General features: G+C 40.7%; 1 long non-coding RNA gene across 1 annotated transcript; it reads right to left on the bottom strand.

Moving 5' to 3' along the window:
• Positions 1-1,228: 1,228 nt before the first annotated feature.
• LOC117779371 lies at positions 1,229-5,445 on the bottom strand. Its single transcript, XR_004616996.1, has 3 exons — positions 5,372-5,445; positions 2,802-2,971; positions 1,229-1,327 (listed from the first exon to the last, which is right to left on the bottom strand). It is a non-coding gene; the product is annotated as an uncharacterized LOC117779371 (long non-coding RNA).
• Between the last annotated feature and the right edge of the window lie 577 nt (positions 5,446-6,022).

The raw sequence follows: 6,022 nt of genomic DNA, 5'->3' as shown, positions 1-6,022 counted from the left end.
CTGTGAACACAGACGACAGCCTCTAATTCTGACTTCAGCATTGATCAGGTCCGTGTTTATTATTCAAGCTTAGATTTTGACATTCTCACTGTGTGTGAGTGTGTGTGTGTGTGTGTGTGTGTGTGTGTGTGTGTGTGTGTTCCTCTGTAAGCCCACTGTATTTTTCACGGTGCACACCTTGAAAATCATCCCTTCTCATCCGAATCCGAACTTCTCACTGTGGCCTGTGAAGTGAGAAATGTCCTGCCCAACACACACACCGCTCCTGAATAACCAATGTGTTTAGCATTTTCCTTTCACTTGAAGGGTGTGTCAAAAAAAAAAAAAAAAAAAAAAGGGGAAAAGTGCTCCTCTGCTTTTTCACAAACTCATGAACTAGTAAGAAAGTCGACCGATTCGTGTGCTGCAGAATATTTTTGAATAATCCCCGTGCTGGTGGAGTTCTCTCTGTGTGGCAAAGCATGACAGCAACACTAGCAGGGTTAGCGGTTTGATTCCCTCTGGGGTCGAGCGTGGCAAAACTCTCCGCGCACACACGGCAAACGAAGAGGTGATAAAAAAGCAGCCGCGAAGAAGTATGTGCAGTGAATGTTGAAACAGAAGTAATACATACGTAACAGTTCTTGACTTGAACAGCTATTGTAAATGAATGTATAAAGCAGCTGCAGCCCTCGCTCAAGGTAAAATATCAGGCTTATTAGTCCTGTCAAACATGCAGCTGCTACGTGGTCCATTCATCTACCCTTCAGTGGAGAGGGGAACAAAAAAGAAACTCATAAGAGAGGAGGAAAGTGGTTTTGAAAGACAAAATGGAAAAGTGCACGAGGAGAAAAAACAGTAAAAAGGGCGACGTGGTTGAGCAGCGGTGTTTCTGAGAAGTATAAGTAATGTGTAAAGAAGAAAAGAAGGAGCTTGATTAGGGGGTTTCTGTGGAGTGAGAGTGAAGAACAGGACGAAGGTGTGAACGGATGATGGGAAACGAGATGAAGAATGGGCTTTTGAGAAAAAGAAAGGACGCTAATGAAAACTATTGTAAATGTCAAATTGCCTTCTTTGGCCTGTTTGAAAAATCTAAGCTGGGCGTGAATGATGGAAGGTGAACGGCGGAGAAGAGGACGTTTAAGTTCGGCTGTGTCTTCACATTAACGGCAGGTCAACGGCAGGAGAGGCCGACGAACAACGAGGTCAACAGAGCAGAATTGCCTCATATTGCTTTACCAACCTCCAGACACTCGGCGCCCATTCATCTTCCAGTGTTCTGATGGATTTGGGTGGATAAGACGACGCCCTCGGTGATGAAGAGGGTCCAGGAGCAGAGGGGAAGCCGCTGGAAACACAAGAACACGTGACGTTAGCTCAACTACCCCAACACCACTTATACATGGAGATATGAGAGAGAGATTACAAACTAATAAGTTTGAAGCACAACAGAGGGAAGATTAAATGAACAGCAATGCAACAAATCCATTTAAATTCAAACAGCAATTAAATCATACATGGTTATACCAATTTAAAACATGTTTAAAGAATAAATTAAAAGCAACAACGTTAAAAAGTAAAAGTGTATGAATGATATAAACTGAATAAATACAAAAATAAAATCTGTCCGGTACTTTAAACATAATCCTGCTAACAAGACAAACGCAGATGAAAACATAACCGCCTTGGCAGAGGTGACAAAGATTATTATTCGTTAAGAGATATTTGGTACTTTCATCTGGACGACCTCCGGGGTCACATGCATCTCGCCCTGAAAAGCCCTCCAGTCGTTTCTGACACTCTGACATAGAGAGAGACTGAGTAGAAGCTGAGGGAGTGTGAACACTGCACGCTGCAATACCACGAGCCATAAAAGACCGCAAATACAAATGCATGGCGCAGTTTGTGTGTGTGAACAACCATTCATAAGATTTAGTAAGTGTGTTTTGCTGCTTGCATACTCGCTGCGTTGGGCTATTTGTGTCTGTTCACGTGTCTTGTGCGTGGGCATCCATTTATAAGCTCTGCTATTATGTTTCTCTACATCTGTTTATTGTTTTGAGCCGGTTACACTATGCACACTGTTACCGCACTTGCTCTCCATTATTCCCATAAAGCCGGCCCCTAAATCATTCAGCAAGCCTATTCAATTTCAAATGTGAGAACCATTGAGGTAATTCAGGGACTCGGGCATCGACCCTCGGAGGATTTCTACTTCCCACTTCTTCCTGTGCTCCACGATCTGATCGACAAGAGACTCTCTGCTCCTGCATAACCTGGTTAATGTTTGTTGACATCGCACATCTACATTTATAGTAAAGAATATAAAAAGGAAATCGAATGTTTGCTTCTGTTACAACATGCCTGACACGATGTGGTTTGACCTCGTGTGGAAACAGAAGGATGAAGCAGCTGGAAATACGATGAACCCTTTTAAATAAATGGTAAAACATCTCAAACTCCAGTCGAGTGGAGAGTTTCATTCACACTTCCTTACATGGATGAACCAGATGAGTCTACAGAGAGCATTTCACTCAGTTCTGCTTTTCCACCCCTGTCGGTGCAGCGAGATGTGAATGCTGACACCACAATGAATATGTACGTCTCTGGTTTAATAAAAAGAAAAGCGATGTACTGTCGTCACGTCACGAACATGGCAAGTTCATAACCTGTCAAACAGCATTTGGAAAACTGTGAAAACTATCACACGACAGATCCGGTTCTTTCTCCATTCTGCAGACATCACATCCCAATTTCGGTCCCGACACCATCAGTGACAGTCGTGTGTGTGTGTAAACATGTCTTGTGTGTTTTGCACCTACTTCCTGACGACATGTGCTTTGGAACAAACCAGCCCGAGCTTCTGTCGCCGCCTCCATCCACCAGAACATCGTCCCCGGTGGCGTCTGCTCGACTCACAGCTCCTCGTCTCCTCGGGAGAAATCTCCTCCGCAGCATATTGTGGTTCACACAAAAATGGCTGAACTGTGGTCTGTGATAAAACATGGAGGAAAACATTGTTGCCCATCAAATATTCATCAGCGCCACACGACTCTACAGCCAGTTTGGCAGATTGTTGAAATGAAGAAGTCGACTGGCAAAGAAGCGACTGTGGAGTCACCAAACAATTGTGGAGGTGTAAATTATCACACTTCCCGACTTGTAACGTTGTTAAAATCCTGAAAAAACAGACTTCGGGAAAATTTGGTTTGATGGTTGTAAAACCAAAGTTCTTGTTTGTTCAAGCACGGAAAAATTATCATTTACTTTTCTGCCAGTGGAACCTGCGACCTACAGGTCACAAGTCCTCTCTGCTTAATTTGAGGTTTTCATTGTCGCTGTTTTTTTTACAGAAAACAGTTCCTATTCAGTCAGTTCTAAAACGAATGAATCCACAAAAAAAAGTTTAACGATAACAATACGACAAAAGGTGGAATTATAACCAAACAGCTAATAAAAAGTAGTTTTAGAGTTTTCAGTCCTGATTCCTTTATATCAAACGTTTATACCAGATGGCAACAGGAAACAACAAAGGCTGTATGTTTTTTGATGGAGGACATATTAACTAAAAAACACAGTATTACAAAAAGGAGAAAAATGTAGAAACGTATTGATGACTCATTTCCAGACAATGAGACCTTAACTTTCTGCCCTCATACAGAAAGATAAGATAATCAAACAGTAGGCTGATGATTGCCCCCTGGTGACTGCATGCAGTATAGGTCATAAATCCCAACTTGAAAATGGTTTCTGTCATTTATACAGTTCTTATCAGACAATTTGTTCAAGTGTTTAATTATCTGATGCTATAAAAACAGGTTGAAACATCATGATTGACAGCTGAGACTGACGGATGAATCCAGGTGATGTCATTCGTATCCAGGACATTTCGGTTTTATTTTCGTACAACAGGATGAAATGAAGACTCATCTTCTATCTTTATATAACCTGGTATAAAATGAATAATCCTGCATAATTTGCAGATAAACAAGAAAGAAAAACACAGTCACTTGCCTAAATAATAGACAAATATACGTTTCGGGATTTACAGGATTGTAAAAGTGCATTTTTATGTCTCATAACTTTGATAAAGGTTTAACTTCTGATATTTCCACAGTTATTTACATCTCTACTTCATTGAATCTTGAATAGATAGTGCTTAAATAAATGCTGATACAGAAGCTCTGACACTTTATGCTATGAAAGTTATGTAATTAATGTCGGGTTGATAATCACAAAGTACAAGGGCACTTTTAGAAAGAGGACAGAATGACAAACACAAAGAGCTCAGGTCTCAGCAGGGGGCAGTAGCCGTCCAACGTTACAAGACAGGTCAAGACAAACGACTCTGGACAGGACACAAAATGATCTATCGCCGCCTCCTCCTTCTTTTGAAAAGTGCCTTTCAAGAGGTATGGCCTTGAAAAACTTGTGTCATCTGCACCAGAGCCCAGAGATTAGCTTCTGCGTGTAGAGGTGGAGACGAGCGTTAAAAACTGGCTCATCAATGTCACTAATTCTCTCAGTAAGAACAATGATGGAGGCTAAACTGGGCCACAGACCAACATGATGGAATCAGGTCGTTTCTGCAGTGGCGGGGGGGGTGGAAGTAACAAATCTCCCTACAACACGTTTCACGTTATTTGAGCAATGGCGAAAATAGTAAAGATGGTACGATGTGTTTCCACTTCCTCCCACGATCCACAAATGAAGCTGAGACATCCTGAATATACGAACAGTCGTCTTGTACAGTTGGAGCCAGTCGGGGGTGGAGCCGGGGTATCGAGGTCCTGATGATCCACAAGCTAGACCAATCACAGGGTCGGGTTCAGCTGTCAATCATGACGTTTCACCCCATTTTAATAGATTCAAATAATGAAATTAACTCTTGAACAAACAGCGTGATAAAGACTTAATGAAAGTGACAAACCATTTTCATTTGATGGGCACTTTTTTAAAATGATCATGTTTATAATATTCTTATTTATATATATTTTTTACTCTAAAAACCACGGCATTCATAGTGGAAGGCAAAGAAAGAATTTCATCGTACAGGACTGTATATATCGCAATAAACACTTAGAACTTGAACTGAATGCTAACATGCTGTTGTTGAGCAGTTATGATAGATATATAACGGCTGCTACTGTATCTATATGCTAATATGAACAATAAACAATAAAGCAGCATTTATTCTGTATTAACAACAGAGCAGACCAACAACATGCTAGTCTGAATTCAGTTTCAAGTTTAAGCTTCAAACAATACACAATAACATTAATATACACTGACCAAACAGTAGTGGGTTTGTTCATAGACAGAGAAAATAAGAACACAACAAACTTGGTGCAACTTATAAAGTTAATTCACTAAGAAATCTGAGAAAACTCACTTTGAATGAACTCACTCACTCTTTGACTCCAGTGCAGTCAACACACCTGGACTCCAACAGGTCCCATCTCACCTGCGGATCATTAAATACACAAAACATACTCAGGTTATAGAAATAACCAACACACAACAGTGTCAAAGTGCAGTTTGTGTACTTTATCACCTCCTACACGGTTCAGTTCCCTGGAAACATCACACAGGTGACCCACGCAGAGGTGAACACGTGATTACAGATCCACAGCCCTCACTCGCTTTTCGGCGGCACGACTACTTCCGGGTTTGTGACGTTTGGCGGGAACACCGGAACTCCCGCGGGATCTGACTTAAAGAGACAGTGTCCCAACAAATCAACAAACAGCTCTTACAGCGAAGAGAAAAACATCATGTGGGTTTTCAGCCTGTGACATGATACTAACATGTGATTTAACAGGAATATAAGAATTATAAGAAGATTATAAGAATAATGTCTTAATATTAAAAGAATAAGGACTTAATATTAAGAGGATTGGACCATATATCATAACATTATGAGGATAAAGTAATAACCGAGAAGAGTCAAAATCTTAAGAGACTGCATTTGTAACTGAATGAGAAAAAAAGTCTTAGAATAAAGTTGTAATCTAAAGAGAAAAAAAGTCTAAAATCTAATGAA

This window comes from Hippoglossus hippoglossus, chromosome 18, assembly GCF_009819705.1.
Source record: "Hippoglossus hippoglossus isolate fHipHip1 chromosome 18, fHipHip1.pri, whole genome shotgun sequence".
Lineage (NCBI taxonomy): Eukaryota > Metazoa > Chordata > Actinopteri > Pleuronectiformes > Pleuronectidae > Hippoglossus > Hippoglossus hippoglossus.
The sequence above is the reverse complement of the archived record's forward strand: the minus strand, read 5'-3'. Positions and strand labels throughout refer to the sequence as shown.